The 20,508-nt window shown below is 40.1% G+C and overlaps 1 long non-coding RNA gene across 2 annotated transcripts in view; it reads right to left on the reverse strand.

Annotated features, from left to right (window-relative positions):
* Nucleotides 1–1,535: 1,535 nt before the first annotated feature.
* LOC134424069 (uncharacterized) overlaps nucleotides 1,536–20,508 on the reverse strand; it is a 29,549-nt gene continuing 10,576 nt past the window's right edge. Inside the window, exons 4-6 of one of the 2 annotated variants that reach the window (XR_010029327.1) lie at nucleotides 14,472–14,595; nucleotides 3,833–3,976; nucleotides 1,536–1,649 (exon numbers count right to left, since the gene is read on the reverse strand). This is a non-coding gene — a long non-coding RNA (uncharacterized LOC134424069). Of the gene's footprint in view, nucleotides 1,650–2,183; nucleotides 2,356–3,832; nucleotides 3,977–14,471; nucleotides 14,596–20,508 lie in introns of those variants that run through there. The other variant, XR_010029326.1, reaches the window with a different exon arrangement.

The following is a 20,508-nucleotide window of genomic DNA, read 5'->3' on the forward strand; positions in this document are numbered from 1 at the left end:
GTGGCAGCTAACTTGTAAAATTTTATTATGGATTCTTCTTTGGTTTGCTTGATGGAAAACAATTATTCTATCATCAAGTCTAAATGATATACCTTGCTAGACTACACAATTTTTTTTCCATTACTATTTTCAGAGAGAATGTTAATTTCTGTTTAGAAAGAAGTTCCAAAACATCCTTCCTAACATATTATCAATATATTAATTCACACTTCCAAATGCCTGTGTTCAAGCCGGTCTGTTATCCTAAAACAAGACTTAGGACTCCTGAATGCAAGCTGATGATGACGATATAATAATAATAATAATAATAATAATAATAATAATAATAATAATAATAATAATAATAATAATAATAATAATAATAATAGCTGTTGTAGGCAAATACACAAATGCTTGGTAAGAGTTCACCTGTGCCTGAAACTGCCTACACTGTCACCAAACAGAAAGACACAGAGCAGCAGAGTCCCACCCTGGGAAGTGCAGCTGCAGCACAGAAAAATAAGCAACTTGTGCCCAAATAAACAGGCAGTTTCTGAGGGGCAGCTGTCCCCAGAGCCCTGCTCAGCCCCAGCAGCAGCAGCAGTGCCCTGCTTTTGCAGCCCTGCTGCCCCCAGAGCTGCCCTGGCCAGCAGGGACTCAGCTACCTCTGCTCTCCACTACCCAGGGCAGGTGTGCCCCAAGCAGCTCAGAGGGTTTGAGAAGGGCTTTGCTGCCACCTAGAACTGAGACTACTAAATCCCAGCTGAGAAGAGAAGCTCTAAGCCTGCTCAGGTGTGGGGCTCTCCGTCAGTGGAATTTTCTCCACAGCAGGCCTGGCATTTACTTGGGGGGAAATGTCAATGACAGCAGAGCTAAGCCCATGCAATTTATTTACAAGCATGTTCTGAGATGATTGTGGAGTGTAACTGACCTTGAAACGCATTCCTCTCTGAGGACTTTGGCAGGGAGCTATTTTTATGCTACAATAAAATTCCCAGTGCTGTGACCCCACCCTGGTTTCGTGCCATGGCCTGCTCAGAGTGACAACCCCCAGCCCAGGCAAGAAGCCACAGCCACCCTCCCTTCTGCCTAAGCCTGGCAGTTCTCTAAGAAAGACAAGTAAAAATAGATAATGAACATATCTGAAACTTCCTAAAACTTCACCAGGATTAGAGGAAAGAACCCACCCATCTACAAACCGCAGCAGGTGCACTCACCTTGTAACTAATGCCTCAAAAATGGACAAGTTTTTCTTAGATGGGACTATTTTCTGGAAAAATAGAGCACTTCAGACATTATGTGCCCTCTTTTCTTTTATATAGACAACATGCATTGGAAGTCTGATACACATTCAAAACCAACAAAAAAATCTCACTGATTTAAGGACTCTGTGCTCCTCAAAATATTTGTATCAGTGCTTTTCTTTTAAATTTCCAGGCAACAGTCATTTAAATTGAGGTTCGCCTCTTATCCCACAGATTTGCTCTTCCTAAGTTACTGTTTCTAGTAGAACTTTCTCTTGCAAAACAATCTTCTGAAGAATTCACAGATACTTACAGAGCCATTATTCATATATTTGTTATATATCAAGTAAAAAATCCAGGCCACTGAAAATATTATGCAGCTTCTTCAGTGCAGTCAGATTGCTCTGATAAGATGGCAGATGCAACCTAGGAAATTAAAGTGAAGCCAGTACTGTGGATTTGTATTTTGAACCTGGTTGAAAGCACAATGAACATTTAAAGCAGCTTTGTACAAAGCCCATTGCCAGGGATGAATCTTGTTTTGTAGCCATGATCATGGTGGGGTGAAAGTCTGTTGGAAAAGCCCAGGTGTCCTAGAGGAAAATGTTCAGAAGGTGATTTTATTTAAGGCTTATTACAATGTTCTAGGAAATCATTCAGTGGGGGATTTTTACTGCTTGCATATACCCTTGAACATAAATTTGGAGGCATGCAGAATTACATGATTCCATGGAAATTAACATGATAATGAATTTATTATTAACATGACATATTAATAATACACTTAAATGTGTGTCATGAAGTTGAGTGAGCCAAGAAGGAACCAAATGTGTTGTACCAATGAACCCCCCACAGTTACAAGACAGAAACGAACAGCATTTTGTAATTATACACAGTGACATATTTTCTCATATCTACTGCCAAAAAAAATATCACTTTTGGGAATTAAAAGAGAGAGCAGCAAATAGAAACAGCTATGTCATCAGTAATTGCAAACATGTTTTCAGCTCCAGCTTCTGATAACCATCCAAAGGCGTTCTTTTAATTGGTAAAATTGACAACTGTCCAAAAATAGAGGAGTCCTTAAGGGCCATGTTCACTCCTAACAAGTCAGATAACGAAATCAGAGTACCTAGAAAGTTTTGCAATGAGATGGGAATTAGCAAATAAGCAGTACAACCGAAAAATAAACAGTGCTGCTGCTAAAAGGGCTTTTTAGATATTACAAGACTCCATTAACTTTGCCCCATGGGGTCTGATCAAGTTGTCCATAAGAGATGGACAACAGATTGACTCACTATATTTAAAATATAACCACCTCTCTCAGGAACACTAAGAGGATTGCTTAAGACAAGTCTTCTTAACACTGGCACTCTCTAGCATGTGATAAAACAAGCTGATGAAATCCCAAACAACTTCAGAGCTGACAGAGAACTTGGTTTCAGAGCTTTACAATAAAAGATGCTTTTGTAAGGCATTATTCTTAGATGCAGGTGAGATCTCAGCCCAAGATGCTCTTCAGTGATAGTGGGAGAAGCTGATGATCCCCCACCTCAATTCCAGGAAAAGTGGCTCATGTGAACGAGGTCTATAAAACCATCCAAAGGCAGCACAGGGAGACTCTGCCAGGTCTCCTCTGCAGCCAAAAAGACATTTCATCAGCATGATCATGTTTGAACATTAATCCTTACTTAACAAGGATTATTGCTTGATAACATCACAGGCAAGCAGGAAAGTAAGGTCCCTACTCTGAAGTTTCTTATCTAAAGAAATTTTGTCTCCCAAGCATCACACTGTATCCATTGAACAACAAAGCCAGAAGCCCCCAGCCTCTGCTCCTCATCGACTGAACAGGAATTAGGACACTGAAATCCTATGATATTGGGTGTCTGGGGAATTCAGAATACCAAAATATCTGCAGGTCCTAGATGGCACACAAGTAATGAAAAATCACTTCAGTGATAACAGCCTAGTACTGGTCATTTCCAGCTGGAATTGACCAGGAGAGCTCTCACCAAGAGAAATGTTTTTTTATTCACCTGGCTGAACAAACATGTACTAAAAGACTGTATGAACTACAGGTCTATTCCATATACCCCACATCAATATTTTGCCATTTGCTACTAAAGGTTGTGAGAGAAGTAAGTTTCAAGCTTCCTTGAAATCATCATTTCTCCCTATGATTAGCTGTCTCCTGTCCACTTGCAGTGTTTAAGTGACCAAAAATACTTTATTCAAAGAATAATTAATAAAAGTTGTTGGGGCCCAAGAGTCATCACAGACATGTCTTTTGTACACCATAAACTATGTGTAAATATGTATTTGGACAGTTGTTGAAAATGTTTAATTTTTCCCAAACACCACAGCCCTTTTCAAACAGCACAGCTTGATGGCATAATGCACATTTAAAGATGTTTTAATAGTCTGTTTTATTTATAGTTTTTTTACTCAATAGAGTACATCAAGCCTTCAAAGCCTCTATGAGCTATGTGTGGACTGAGTAAGCATCCACACACTGTTTTAAAATCATGTCATTTTTAGCTGATTGATAGATCTGTAGAACACACTGCAGACAGACATTGAACTTTAGAAAAAGACTTGATTATTACCTGAGGAGAGTTACCATGATACTTCTACATCCACAGGGGACAATTCTGCTTCCAGGATCCAATGTGAATCCAAAGCATGCCCATTCACCAAACTCTCATGTTGTTTTTCTTCTCTTGGTAAGTAGCAGGACAATTCAACTCTTTCTGAAACACATGGGAAGTTACAGATGAGGCAGAGCCCACTGTTAGTAAGATTTCCTCTATTATTTCAATGTAGGAACAAGCATTTAGCAATGTTTCATTGTTTCTCTCTAATTCAGCTGGCCTCTTTCATGTAAAACTTGGACTGAAATTTCTTTTCTCTAGTTTTACAACATGCTCAATTCAAACATGGGAATGCAGGTTGATAAAGAAAGGATCTGACAAGTACACAGCACAGATCTTGAAGCCTGAATTGTTATGTTTCCTGCTGAGTGGGTCAGTCACAAAAATCTGGGTCCTACTTCAGTGCTGTCACCATCCTGTTGATGGTATGCTGGTCATCACTGAACAGTACACCTCAGTTTTCTCCTCCTGAAAGGTCCTTTGCAATTTGTTTTGAGATATAAAAGTGCAAAGAGTTCTCTAACAACTAAAAATGGCTGTGATTGGTTTTGGTGTTGGTACTGTTGTCAGGCAAAGTTTCTTTAAATGCTCCAGCTACTCCTCTGCCCTGTGCAGAAACTACTCCAATACCATCCCAGATGCTATTGCATCACCAACAAAACTGGAAAACATTCAGAGCACTTAAGAGATTTGCAGACACACACTTAAGAGTGTACAGTGTATCAAGCAATTTACCACAGGCCTATCTATACATCACAGATATCAAATTCAATTTTAAATGCAAGAAGGGAAAAAATGAGAGATACGAAATTCATATACTGTAATTAAATGGAAAACACATGCAAACTGTAGCAAAACATAATAGAAACATGAATAGTGTATGTTGCATCTGTCTGTTATTACAGTAGGAGTGGCAATGATTAGTAGAAATAGGGTTGCAAAATTTATTTCTTATATAATATCACTTCCTGTGCCCACAGGGAAAATGTGATAAAGACATCTCAGCCCTAGGCGAGGGCAAAGGCAGAAAGCAGAGATCTTTCTGCTGGGAAAGAAGAGCACTTGGTTGCACAGGAGCCAAAGGAGGTGCCAACTTCTCATCCTTTGAAGGTACCAGCAACCAATCTTGGAGCTGGCACAGCTCTTGGAGAGGAGGATACACTGCCAGGGACCTGCTGCCTAGATATCCCAGTCAAGGAGAATCTGCTTCAGAGTCACCCTGCACAAGGAAGAAATGCTAAGAATGGTCTAAAAGCTCCAAAATGTTGATTTTGTGGACAGTATCATGTAAATTTAATGGTGTATAAATGTGAATTTTTACATATTCACTCAGACTGGGAAATTGCAACTGGGCACACACACGGATGGCCTCAGTCCCAGGGAGAATATTCATGAACCTTGTGCCATCCCTTTCACATATGAAATGTAAACCAGCTCCATTATAGCACAGACATGGGGGTCTTTCAGGGTCCTGCTCCACCCAGGACTGAAGAGGCAGCAGCCAGGCATTGGTGCATGATGGTGATGGGCTGTGCTTTTCTCTGAGTGTAACCCTGAGCTCTTCCAGGAGCAGAGCTTTAACACGTTGCCTAAGAACACAAGATAAAGGCCTGGCAAGCTTGAGCTGGCAATCTGGGTGGAGGATCTGCCCCCTCCACCCAAGCCTGACTCACTGTAGCTCCTTGCAGTGAAATAGGAAAGGGCAAGATCTTTGATGGTGGTTGAAGCAAACAATCAGCTTGGCTGCCTTTGGAAGTGCTGAAATAGGTGACCCCACTGGGGACATATGAGGTTTGCAGCACTCAAGTCCCACATTATTTCTTCTGTCCACCAAGCTGGGCTGCAGGAGATTTGAGTGATGTGCAGCTGCACTGACTCCCAAAAACGCAAAGGAGAGGAAGCTAAATCAGCTTACAACATCTCTGTTCCCTCCTGTTTTCAGGAGCTGCATCACTCAATGCACACGTGCCCAGCACTTACATCCACGCTGCTTCGAGCCCCACTGCATTGACAGAACCAACATAAATGCTCCTGGATTCTTCACACACTGTGCTGGGTTTGGAAAAAGTGGAGGGAGGAGGGTATTTTTCTGCAAATAGGATTTTTTATAAGAGACATAGTCACTTTTTGCTATTACAAATACAAGAGCAATAACAATATATACAGGCCTGAGCAGTAATAGAGATTCTGGCAGATATTTTTTCCCTGTCATAAGCACACTGGGCCTAAGGCAAGGTTTTCCTCTATTTAATAAAGAAAATGGAAAGGTAGGGAGAAAAATAAAATTAAAAAACCCCCTGCATTGCCTCTCAAATTACACAAGCTGCTAAATATTTAGGGCATTCTTTCCCACAAACATTTCAAATGGATGAGAAAGAGGTTTATCTTCTTGACAGTTCACATCCTCTTGTGGGCCAGACTCATTCCTCTGGAAGCTCACTGAAGTCAATGATACAGCAGCAGGGATGACAGATGAAGCTCACAATCCACATTTCAGTGGTACCTGTCTTCCAGTCAGACAAATCAGCTCAGGATTAAGATGCAAGTGAAGACACTAAAGGTTCAGGTTGAGGAGAGAACTAAAACAGCATAAACTATCTAAAATTCTGCAGCAAACGTGTGTGTAATTCTCCTCCCAATCTCTTGGCTACCAATGAAGGGCTTGAACAATGCAAGGGTGACATTATTTTTCAGTACTTCACTAGAGTGACACCTGCTCTGGCTGTTTGGGTTTTTTTTTTCCTGGTTTTAGTGAATTGCCATCACGTACTCTCATTGCATGCCTGGTTATCCTTCTTGTGAAGAACAGAGAAGTGTTTACTGTTGATTACCAATTGGTCAGCCTGCAAACAGCTCTGCAAATCATCAGTTTCAAAACAATTCCAATTTCCTTCAAAACACCAGCAAAACTCCACTGCCCTTTTAAACTGGAAATAGGAAACCTGATTGCAATAACAGGCCTCAACCAATCTGAATTTATTAGCAATTGAATTAGAAGTTCACCACGAGCCCAAATGAAAATCAGTAAACAGTTATTAGATCAAGTAAAAATGAAAGTGAAGAAGACAAGAAGCAATAGCTGTAATCATCCATCCAAAATTAACTTATCAGCTATCAAGCAAATAACTGCTATGTTAAAAGCTTTTTCACGTTAGGCCACTTGTTCTTCATAATAATTAAAATACAATGCTTTAATAAAAGAGTTTCATTTATATTCTGGTAGTCAAGCTAGCACTCAACTTAATTCTGGCTGTTCTCAATTAAGAACTGTTTATGGTCTCCAAAATCCCTTCTTGGATGCTTCTGAGGTTCTGCACCAGAAAGAGGAGGGGAAAATTGGCAAATCATAATAGAGATGTGAGCGCTGTGCTGGGGAAAAAGAGCAACCACCCCTATGGAATCCAGATTCTAAACTCAACTAAAGCCAAGCTGCAATGAAACGTAAAGCTTTGGCCAAATTCCTAAATTCTAGTATCATGATTTTCATTTACAGTGCTTATTTTGCAGCACGTATTGATTTCACACTGGGCAAACCCCTGCTTTTGGGACAAATTTTCCATTTGCGAGGTTTTCCTCTGCCATTTCCCAGCTCTATCCCCCATTCCAAGCTCTCCATGTCCTGCCCTGTGTGAGCTTCACCCCCAAGGCTCAGAGCTGCCCTCTGACAACCCTGACAGTGAGGATGAGCTCGTCCCAAGCCACCCTGGTGTCCCACCCCAGATTTTTGGAGGCCACCTGGCTGCCTCACGCTGTGCTGAGGCACAGAGGCACAGCACACACCCTCTGATATCACCCTCCCTGCTGCTGCACAAAGGAAAAGCCATGAGCAAATGACAGAGGCAGCCAGTGCTCTTCCTCACTTCAAAAGACAATACCTGGCACTAATAATCCTTCACACTTAGTAACAGCCAGCTTTATAAACAGTAATTAAAGGTACCTTCTGGTGTACCTGCAAAGGAAACATGATTTTCATTCTCCACAAGGACCACATTTTCTTTAGTGACTTGTGATTAAAGGAGCCAAACTTAAGCAAAAAAGGATTAATTTTCAGGGGAACAACAAGCTACAGGTCACATTTTATGACCTTTTAACAATGTCTCCTAACGTGAGCTAAAAGTTAAAATCTGAGATTTTTCAGCAGAAAGCCTCACAGGTTTTTAGTTCAGAAACTTTCTGTATACTGCTAATCAGTAATTTTGAAAGAGGGGCAGGATTCATACAGCAAAGATTGTGAAATCTGCTAAATCAGTTCTACATGTTCATACAAAAAAACCCCTTGCTTATTCCCCTGACATCACATTGAGTAAACCTGCCAGGGATAAATCAAAGCAGCATTCTGAGATTCGCTATATTGACTGCTCATTGGCTTGTGCCTCTCCTTTTATTTTTAATCTTCAGACTGGCCAAGGCTTTTACCATCCACCATTTCTCCACAAATTAAGCCCATTCTGAGCACTACCTGGAAGTGAAAACGTGACAGTTACAGCTCTGCCCACTCAGAAAACCCAGAGCAACCTGGGTGAGCCCAGAGACACCAAGTCACTGCTCTGTCTAATTACAAACCCGAGGCAGATTAACCTTTGATGACTAAATTAATCTTCTAAATAAAATGAATATGCATCAGCCTGCAAATTAGGATTAAATGCTTAGCAGAATCTTTATGTGATCAAGCAGGTTTTGTGGTGCAGATGTTAACCATTAACATAAAGCAATAAAATCATTCTTTTTTTCTTATAATAACACCTAACAATTCCAAAGCCACCTTTCATCTGAGAATCTCAAAGGGTTTCATAAACATAATTAATTAACCCTCTCAGCATCTCAGACAAGAGCATAATAATATCCCCATGCAACAGCTGAAGAAAGAGAGGCACAGCGACGTCCTGGATCGCGTGCCTTGCACTGTGCATAATGGGGATGCTAAATGCTTTGAAGAGAAAGAAAAGACCAGGTTTATGCTGCCTCCAGCCCTGCTCTCATGCAGACAGGCAGGGTGGCTTCTCCAGGAGGCTGAACTCCTGCCAGAAATGCCCACGGAGGCTCTGGGCAGCCTTTGAGGTTGGCGTCGCCTCCACTAGGCACTGGGGCACAGGAGATGCGGGCACTGCTTCACCTCCCATCTGCAGCAGGACAGCTTTCCCTGGAAAACCTTCTCTAGATGGAAAAAAAAAATGCTTCTTCTGGATTTTTTTGGGCACTAAGAACTACCAGTCCCTTCAGGTGCTTTTCCTCACACATGACAACAATTTAGTCACAAGGAGACCCCAGTGACAGCATTCACACTTTTTTTTTTTGACTGCTGGTGTCCCTGCAATGTGAGTTCTATGCATACATGGAATAAAAAACCTGCATGGAAAGTTACCAGTTCCATCCACATTCTGACACTGCCATGGGAGGGATGTGCCCGTGGTTCTTCCAAGCTCTCACAGAAGAGCAAATGTTTTCAGAGAATGAAGGAAAACTGCTGAGGACTACATTGTGTGCTCATTCTTCCAACAGGGCATTCATTTCCATGGGGTTTACAATAAGGAATTCAGAAAATGTATCCATCACGACTTTTCAGCCTTCCTACCCCTGATTTTAATTTCATTATTTTCAAGCCTTACGCATTTCATTATTATCAAACTGTAAAATTAAGCTTTCATTTGATCTATTTAAGTCAAAACTAATGTAAGAGTATTGCTGACCTACAGACAGGCATGGGACAATTCACAATCTTGGTAATTCAATTTGCTGCCACATTTTGTTGTCTAATTGTAGCAGCTTCTCCTGGTGTATAAGTTTTCTTTTATATAAACTAATGTGCTGGTGTAAAATGTCTGTTGCTCCAAATGTAATTTTATTTGTTAAAGAGGTAACTGGATAAGTTCTCAAGGTCAGTTTAAATTTCTTGGCTATTAAAAGGAATTTTGAACTAAAACTTTACCATTATGTTAGAATACTGACATCATATATATAATTTAGACATATAAGCAACTTCCTCAGTACTGGAAGTTAGACATTGAAAAGCATTTGTTGTTTTCATACAATGACTGCTAAAATCCATGGAAAAATTCCAAGGACTTTAATAAGCTTTGAATTGGGCACATTATTACTATTAATGTAATTCTGGGTACCTCCCATAACATCTAGGCCATGTGAGAAACTTAGGAAAAGCAATTAACATTCTTGCATCGACTTTTGTATTTACATTTGAAATTTACCATTTAAGACTTTAATTCTCCATAAAACTGCTTAAATATACATAACTTCAGTGTTATTTAAATGTTTTATGATCTTCCTGAAATTATCCTCTAATTAAAATCACTTACTTGACTTAGTATCTTAAATTTACCTACTTTTATTTTATTTGGAAGGAATTGGATTTAATGTGCAGGTTTTGTTCATTTTCTTTCTGAGGAAATCTTAATTTGGAAGGAAAATTATGATTATATGGTAGGGAGAAGGATGTCTTCAAGGCTGCAGACTTAAGCTAGTGGTAATCATTAGCTACCATGTATGACATGATGTATATAATTAAGAAATAAATTTATTACAGAAACTTGGAATTATCAATTAAAAAGTAGTCAGTGTGGTCCCCTAAGGTCTGATATGATTACCTGCCTTATCTGGGCTGTCACTTCCAATGCTGGCTGGAATCTCAAAGACCTCAGAGGGGACTCCCTGTGTCAAGTTAAATAAGTGAGACAACCTTAGTGGAAAAATGCAATGATATGAGCGGGTGCAAACAGAACTCTTTTAGAGGAGAATAAAGAGATCAATTTAAACGTGAATAATCCTGGCAAGTTGCTCTTCCTTCCCACTGTACTTCTGAATGGACTGGCAGGACCATTCCCTCTGTGGCTGTACCCCAGTCTGCTTGATGTGCTAAGGAAAGCTGAACCTCAGGGGCAATAAAGGACACCCCAGCCTGTTACATCTTTTTCTTACCTATAACCTCTGCAGACTTTGATTTTTCCTTTGAGTTTCCTCAGGTTTAAGGCCAGAAGAGACAGCTAAATTATCTACTCTGAGCTTGTATATATGCTAGGGCACTAAGCTACACTCACTAGCCTCCTTTTCTCTAAGCTCCTCCTAAGTCATCCCACAGATCCACAAACATGTCTCAATTATAAGGCAGTGAATCAGTGTAAAAAAATAAACAGCTCCTCCCGCCTGCCTTTGTCTCCAAAATCTCAGCTCCAGCAAAATTCTGTTGCTCACCCTGAAACAGAATGAAAAATTTGGCATCCTCTGATGAATTAGATTTTGTTTTTTTCACGGCGTCTCACATCTTTATTGCTCTGGGCTCTAGTTGGGACTAAAAATAAAATTAATAGAAAGTGTCACCTCATCATATTTTTCACCTGATTGGTGTAGATGGATCTTAAATACTTTATATTCAGCTATGGAGGCTGAATACACCTTTTTATGAATTCAGATACAAACCGAATAAAGTTAAAACACAAGTTGTTCATCCACAGACTCAACATAAAAACCTAATTTTTAGAAGCACTATAAAACTTCTTCAAACCAATATACATCAAGAAACATAACATACTGTTCACAACTCCAGTACCTGCCTATTCAGTAAAACTTTTGACATTTACCAGAAACAGAGAAAAGGAATATAAAAAAACTCATGCTAGGGTTTTTCACTATATGATTTGAAGACTGTCTGTTGGCTCCAAAATAAAGACTCCTGGAGACACAAGGAGCCTGACAGACAGTGATTGTCTCCTCTTTTAAAACTGTGCTGACAGCATCAACTGTTGTTCACTTTGGTGTCAGGGAGTGTCAGGAGGAGTGAAACACTTCTTACCTTTCCACGTCATGCAAAATTTAGCACCTCTGTCTTTCCCTGGATTCGCCCCACGAGCGCTCCAAACGTGCACAACAAAACCACATGAAACTCAGATGATTTCAGATCATGTTACAAAGTCAAAACACAGAACAGATTCACAGAAACGTTTGCTAAGGTTCACCAACCTGTTGAGTGAACCTGGGCCCCGTTCCAAGCAAATCTGGATTGATTAATGTTTTCTTTAAATCAACTTCACCTGATGTTCTCTGCTACTGATGTGAATCTCAGCTTTTACTTTCCTCTTTGGGATTTTGGACTGGTGTAAGTACACAGCTGAAAACAGCACATGGAATGAACATTCATCTACGTATAACTGAAGAACATGTATCACTGCTTCTGCAAGGAAGTAAAATATTGCAAAACCATATCCCTCCAGCTTCATCAGTATTTTGCACTATTATGAGCTTTTGGGGGAGGCCTTGGTGTAGGGCTCTTTTCAAACTGTTGATGCATTTAAGAACACAGCAGTAAAGGAGCTCTTTCTGCATTTCAACCACGGGACCAAATCGAGATACACTCAGCTGTACAAGGAGAGGAACCTCTCTAATGGATCTCTTGAAATCAATGGAACTACTTATGGAGTAATATACCATTACCCATTGTGAGTGAGAGCTACTGTAAATAAGCTTTGGAAAGTATATTCCAGCTACAGCTGTGCCTGGTGGTTTGTAATCTTCCAGCACTTGCTAAATATAAATAAACAAAATAAAGTGGGAGACAGTGATACTCTGATTTCTGCTCTGACTGTACATTTGTTGGGAGTGTCCAAGCAATCAGAACACTCCATAAATACCTTTACATGCCTGTGGGATTCCATGCTAACTTATAATCCATCACTGAAGCAGGCAGCAGCTCTTGAAGACATGCTAAAGCACTTCTAGGTTGAATGTAATTCATTGTTACACTCTCTGCTTGAGTGCTTATTTCCTCTTTCAGGAAGAAGTGGCTACACGTGGAGCAGCTGTATGCTGGAAATTTCACTTAAAATTTGCACCGTATTAAGTAATTATTGAGCAAAAGCTCTGTATTTTATCACTTGATTTATCTTCTTTCTATACAAATTCTTTGTCAGCAGCCTTTACATTCAGGAATTCTACTTTGAACAAAGCATGTCTATACCTATATCTTTATCAGAAAACTGACAAGTTTTCAGGATTGAGACAGGTAAAACTATTCAGATAGACAAGAATAACCTGTCCCACCCTGTTCTCACTAGACATACACATAAGTATGTATTTTGTGTATCTAAAAGATACCTGTTCATCACATAGTTGTGCTATTTTTTTTTTATTTCTGACTCTTTGCTTCAGAGGAACAAAAAACTGAGGAAAATAATAAAGAACTGCCAAAGCTTCTGTCGGAATAGAAAAGAAACAGGAATATTGTAAGACAGACCTCAATTTCTTCTGGCCAATTTGTAGTCCCATCAGATTTGCAGAAACTTTGAACAAGCACAGAGGCCTGGCAGTGCTGACATGAGCTGAACCCTCTCTCCTTGTGAAATTCAACCACTGCAACTTCATAGGCAGCTTTGGCAAAACACAGACAAGATCAACCCGAACAAAAAAGAGATTTAAAACTGACTGGATTCTTATGGAGAACTTTTGTCAGCAACTGAAAAAGGCCCCAGCATTTCATCAGGGAACTTCCCAGCAGCTTAATTCCTCACTGACACGTTTGTGCTGCTGGGTCCATCCCCGGTGCCTGAGCTCCTGCTTTTCCCTTTGCTGCTGACTTAGACGTCGGGGTCCACTAAGGATCTAAGAAAAGGAATCTTTAATGTTCAGGCTGTAAATATGCCACAGAGTCCCAAGAGCCTAACATATGTCAAAGGCATGAAATGATGGCCATGAAAGGGAGTCCTACATCTGTGTTTGCTTAGCTGAAGAACTGCAGGGCTGACCTGTGGACTGATGTGGCTGTTTAATATGGTCTCTGCAAACCGTTCAATAACATCAGAACTGCTGGTTAATCCTCTTACCAGTACCATTGACATTATTTCATGTTCTACTAATTCCAAGCCATCTGTAGAAAGACTTGCCTCTCTGGCAAGACAATAGACAGTGGCTGAATTTTTTAAAAGGCTGCAGCTGTAATAATTGTCCGGGTATAATTTCAGAGCAAGATTATTAATTTTTTTATGGCAGCATTTTTGCATAATGCTATAGCGTGAGTCTCACCTTATTTTACTTGTGCAAGTCAGGAGTAAAGGTAATTAAAATGCATGGGAAGGACTGAACTTTGAAATAGAATATTCTGAAACTAATATCCAAGTATATTTTGAGATCATATCTCCAAAGGTGTTCACATACAAAAACCTCAATTATTTGGATTTTGGAAGAATAAAAATTGTATTTCAAATGGACAAAATAAAAAAGGTGGGATTTCAAAAACTTCAGAGGTATCTATATTTCTATTTTGCAACTTAAGCAGTTTCTCCAACATTTTCCTTTTCATTTGAATTTCCCATGCAGAGTTTGTGACAATCATAAAAACTGACACAATCAGTTTTTGCACATGGTAATTCCCAATTCAGTGCTGAACATTAAAAAAAAAAAACACTCAAATTTACTCAAAAATTAATTTTAAAAAATGCCTGGCTAATAAAAACAATCTCTCTTAATGATTTTCCCATGTATTTCCAAAGAATCCCAAAGAGTGCTAGACCACGGAGAAGAATGATGCAAAGGAGTACAAGCTTTCTGACTTTGGAAGGAACTAATGTTTTTGAAGCTGTCCAATCATTCTTACCTCTCTTTGCAACCTTTAGGGAGTCACAATCCATCCAGGAGAATCAATTATTGAATGCAACAGTAAGAGCCTTGTGTCACCACTCCTATCATGTCACTGTCTTCTGTCGGGGAGCACTGTGGGTCTGAAACCAAAGCAGACACAGTGTGAATGAACTGCAAAATCCCAAAGCATTTCAAAATCTGGGAGACTGGCTAACACCCCTGTCCTGCTCTGAGCATGGCACAGCACAGAAACTGGTGGAGGAAAGAATGTTTCTGTACACAACACACTCAGGCCCCCACTATCACTTAATCCCTCTTCCATCTCTGCCAAATTCCAGCTGCAGCCCGCACTCACCTCCAAAGGAGCAGAGCTAACACAAACTAAGTCATATCTATTGGCTTCTCTGCCAGCATTTCACAACAGATATCATCTGATTAGGTGCTAAGTGGGACTATTTGCACTTTTGCTTATGGCACATATAATTATGTAATTCTGTAAAATGCCCAAATGACTGTTTAAGCAGCAGCTGCACAAAACAGAGGCACTGGTTGGACAGCACAGAAAATACAAATTAAAATAAAACCAGCACAGGAAAAAATACACAGATAGCACGTACATATATATGTATTTATACACCTTCAGGACTATCAAACATGGAACAAGATCATGTCAAGCAAACCACTGACAAGCAGGACTCTGCCTCTTGCACCTTGAAAGTTTTGCAGTGATGTCCAGTGACATTTGACTTACTTTTCCTAATTTTCAGATGACACGTGTCCTAATTCCCTTTCCCAACAAAAGAGCTCCCATAAGCTTTGCTTAGAGGAGTCACAAAGTATCAAGGTTAGTTTGAAGTGCTGTTATATTTTAAAATACATCCTTCTAAGCATATGGGTGAGATGGTTGCAGTGGTAGGAGTCTGCCACAGAGGTGCTCCACAGAGGTCAAAAGGAGATCACTATTTGTTTAATTTAAATAAATCAATTTGTTAAACAAGGAGCTTCTGAGATTATACGGTTGGAGGGTGGAGAGCAGAGAAAGATAATTATTTTTGTTTGCATAAATCATTTTCTTATTACTTGGGGATCAGGGTGGTATTGTTTGGGTTGGAGAAAGGAGGGCAAAAGAAGATAACTGTATCAATTTGCTGATTGGGGTTACATGGGATTTTGCTGCTGGGGCTGGAGAAAGGAAAGAAGATCATTATTTTTATTTAAATAAATCAATTTGTTGTGATCAGGGATCACATGAGGTTGTGCCATTTGCAAGGAAGGCATAGGAAATTCTCCTTTATGGATAGCTGGTTGCAGAACAAATGTTCAGGCACTATTCTATCAAATGGAAATTTAAAAAAAACAAACTCTTCAAGACTACAGAACTGGATTTCTTCTTTTTTTTTTTTTTTTTTCTTTTGAAAGACCCTGACTTTGTCATCTTGTATTGGTCTCTAACTTGACACATTAACTGTTAAACTTTTAATGCACTGAATCAGGAATATATATATGTATGTGTGTGGACATGTATATAAACCATGTATATAGACAATTGGAAAGAGAGAAAGAGAATGAAAGAGATTTTTAAAAAAATAAATCACAGCTACCAGGGCCTGATCCTGCAGAAGCCCTTGTACTTTGAGGTAATGCTGATGCAACTACTGTACAAACTGTGATTGCCTTCCCAGGACATGGGACCAGCTCTCCAGTGGGGAACATTCACTGAAATCAATGGCCATTCTGTGCACACACACTTTAAGGGCCTGATATTTGTTGCTTCTTTTCTGAAGCAATTAATGAAGCTCTGTGTGTAATTTTAAAGGCCCTTCATGAACTAACTGGAAATCTACAGCACTGAACATCAGTGAACTCATATCCAAAACTAATAGCTTCAGTATTGCTGCCAAAAATTGACTAAGCGCTCTTTGTGCCTGCAAATGGGGTTCTGTGGGCAGTATCCTTCTATCTGCCTTCAAGGGATAATCTCCTCTTACAAATAAAACAATTGTTTCATTTGCTCATTGCAATGGTTGAATGAAGCTGCAGAAACGAATCTCACTGGTTTTCAATGTTCTCAAGTCAATCAAGAGCGGATTTGGGGAGTGGGGTGGCTTTCAATTACCACGTGTTGCTATTTGTAAAACTAGTTTTAAAAATGTCTTTTCACAGGTTTAGATGTGACTCATGGAAAATACTAAGCAAACCATTCCTCTCAATATACCAAATTAAAATATGGCTTGAATATAGTGTAAAAGTCAAAAATCCATATCTGCATGATCAAGTGCCCCATAAATTAACCTTGGAGTGAAAACAAGGAATAATCCAGTTAGCTCTTTAACAAATAAAACAATGTTGGAGTAATCACAGAAAATAGTGGGCTGCAACCATCCCTTGGATACTTTCAGAGCCAGTGGTGTAGTCCAAGGGATCAATTTGTGTTTGTAACAAGAATGATAAATCTAACTAAACATCTTTATTTTTACAGTACGTTAAAGAAGCATTTTTATTTAGTGCAGTCATATATCTCCACATTATTCTGAAGTATGCTTCTTTATTGCTTTTATGTCTCCAGAACTGCCTGAGGAAAGCATCCTTTTCTCCTTGTGTTTCATTGTTGTTACCCTTGTAGAGTATAACATGCACAAACTTGATTATGATTAATTGAGAGCTTCGGCAAATTATGTTTTTTATTCCTTTCCATCTAAGTCTTCCATCTGCTCAAGAATTTTAAAAAAAAAAAAAAAAGAGAAATTTTACATTTATAAGGACACTTAAGGCTTTCTGGATAAATCATCAGAACAACTGGTTCAGCAATAATGGCTACAAGCAAAGTCTTCCTTCAGTCTTACATCATCAACACATTAATACATCTCCATCCTGCAAGAGAGGGTGATAACTGGTCCAACCTCATTCAATCTTGCTGCAGAGCTGGAATTTCAAACTGAATCCAACCAGTTTAGGACATGGCTTGATTAGATCCTGCCACCAAAGAACCACTTGCAGCAGTGAAGTGCAAGGTCTGTAAACATAAACAGCTGTGTCCTTCGGCACAGTGCAGGCAGCATCAAGCTGGTTATTTTTGAGAGGCACTGCTGAAATTTTCACCCAAGGTGTTGCAGCTGCACAGACCAGCCCATTAAACCTGGTGTACCACATCAGATAAAGCCCTTCCTTCAGGGTTTATGATTCAGGTATAAATGCCTGCCATCCCCTGGAAACTGGCAAATGAGGGTGCACTTGGCAGTCTGGGGTTTTCTTAATAGGATGAATGACAGAAGCAAGAAGTCGTGTTTAACCTGTATGACTGTGAGGAGGAAAAGGCAGGGCTTTTTCATTAAACACAGCCTTGCTCTCCAGCCTTGCTGGCACACAGCACACAGTGGGGATGAGAAGGCAAACTTATTGAGAAATTTGCTCCTCTGAGACCACAGAGTTGAAATAACAAAAGAACCAAACAATTTTAGCAACCAGAACGCAGATACAATCAGCCCTCAAAAGGCTGGTCTGGACAGCTGGTGGTGTGGGGACAGGGGCTGTGGATTTATGACAAGGTCAGCACCAGTGGCATTTTTCTTACTCAGCCAATAACATGAATTGAGTTGTTGGCCTTGGCCCAGGTCCCTGTGAGCAACACTGCAAGTGACTGACACCACACCACTCTGGAAGCACCACTGAGCAAGAGAGGTTAAATCTGCACACTTGGCACTGGCAGGAACCACAGAGCACTGGTGTGATCTGCTGCTGTAAGAGCTGTAAAGGCAGTGACTCCCATGGCAGGTATAAAAATCATCACCTAAGGTGGGTCCCATTGCTTGTAAAGGTGGCATCTAGTGACCAGCAGGAGAGTTACTGCAGTGTCACTGCACACAGGGGGTCAGAACAGAGACTGACAAAAGATAAAAGAGAAAGAGTCCATGGTTCAATTGAATCAAACCAGATTTAGAGGTAGATACAGAAGCTACACTTCCTCTGCCAAGGTTTGTAGAAGATCCTTGTCAAACATGTACTGACAGCAATGCTGTAAAACCTCTCAGCAGCTCACTGACATACAATTCTCTGGTAGCCTCATAGGACATCAAGAAACTACTTTGAATAATAGAGATGGTTTGTATAGAAAAAGCATTTCTGTGGGAACAGCAGTATGGATCAAGAGTCCTCCACGGCAGAGCAAACAAAGTACAGAGAAATGGCACTGATGAATGCCACATGGTTGGTAATCCAGGCACTACCCATGTACCAGGAAAAAGCAGTCCCTTCTTAGCCAGGAAAGGAGGGGTGTTCTATTAATCAAATCCAAAATTGTTTTATTCCCAGTTGAACTTCCCTTCACATTGGTTCAAGTGACTTCAGCATTCCACTTTTGAGGCTCACAAAAAGGAGAGGCTGCATTCACCCATACCACTGCTCTTAGCAAGAATGATTCACTGGAATAAACTTTTCCAGTGATATACATCACCCTTCCCTCTGCAATGACACGGTTTGGATAGAAGTGAGGGATGCCTGATGACTTCACCCCTCCAAGAAGCAATCCCTGCACCTCCAGGCCCAAAGGGATCACCACACAGACATGAGATAAGTAATCTGGTGACAAAGCTACTGGAATCTCTGGTCAGAACCCCCTGGAACAGCTGTCCCAGCTGCTCTGGGGGCTGCCACAACTTCTGCAGTCCCCTCCCCTCCCTGTGCTTACAAACTGAGAATACACAAGGGCACAAAGTCAATTCAGTCTTCTGTGGAAAGCCCTGCATGAAGCCTCTTTAATTTGGCTTTGTGCAAGTGTGTGAATCCCATCCTGATGCCTTCTGAGTGCTCAGGGAAACATTAGAATGGCAGCACAGCAGAAATGGAAAAGCATTCTCATTCTTTGGCAGCAAATAATTTATTTCCTGTCCACCACCTTTTTGGTTTTTTTCTCCTGCTGCCTGTGTTTGTGATTGTAAGGGAAATGAATTTCTGAAGAGTTTAGCTAATAATTATTGGTGAGAAGATCCTGTCAGTCTCTCAAGATAAGTAAGAATGGGTTCTGGCTTACACCAACTGCATGTCACATGACTGTCCTATTTTTCTAATTTAATAAATATTAACCTTTCTGCCTTTTAGGGGCATTGTAGGAGTTTTTTTTTTTATTTTCTGATATGACAGGGTAAATGGCCAGTACATGCCAAAACTACTCCTATTATATAAAAAGGCAAATTTTCCTTATTTCATTTCAAGACAAGACATTGTTCAAATTAAAATTAAAATGCACACAGATTATATCTTCTTTTACATGAACCTATGCAAATGCTATTTAGGGTGTGCCTCCTTTTCTAACCACAAATTCTTCTAACATCAGATAAAAAAGATTTATCATCATATTGCCATTTTATCTTCTAACTTTTGCCTAGTGGGAAAGCATAAAGCAGACAGGTGACCCCCCAAAAAGGTTGTAGGAAAGGATCTTACATCAAGGCACTTGGCAGAAGCTCAGATGATCTTTTGGAAGTTGCCAACCTTGCCAAAGACTTTCCTCACTGCCTTGAGCTGACTGCTTTCCTTCCTTGAGCCTCAGTTTCCTGACTGTAAAGTAGGCACAGGAAGGTGCAACAGTTTTTCTTCTCTTTTTTTCTATCTCATTCCTATTGCAAGCCCTTCCAGGCAAGGCTGATTATGCATTTAGCACATGGGGTCTCCAAACTCAGCTGAAGCCTTCAGGCATTCCTGCAGTATAAATAACAATAATGATGATGAAGCATTAAAATAGACAGAACTTGTTCTTTGTTCACTACAATGTGAATCAAACTGTGGCTGGACTCATATCTAACACCACCAGCCAGTTTATTTATGAGAGGATTTATCAGAAGTGGTTGGGTTTAATTTCCTCTAATTCACGCTGCATGAAAAATGGCAGTTGTCCGATTTTAATCTAAAACCTGATGATAGGGCTTCCCAGAAATAACAAAAATACCACAATGGAGGTATCCAAACAGTAACTGGAGGAGTGCAGTGCAGGCTGATCATGCCTGCTGCCTCACACCTCCACTCCATCCCCTCCGTGCTTCAAATTTTCCAAAGGAACC

The sequence above is a fragment of the Melospiza melodia genome, chromosome 13 (assembly GCF_035770615.1).
Source record: "Melospiza melodia melodia isolate bMelMel2 chromosome 13, bMelMel2.pri, whole genome shotgun sequence".
Taxonomy (NCBI): domain Eukaryota; kingdom Metazoa; phylum Chordata; class Aves; order Passeriformes; family Passerellidae; genus Melospiza; species Melospiza melodia.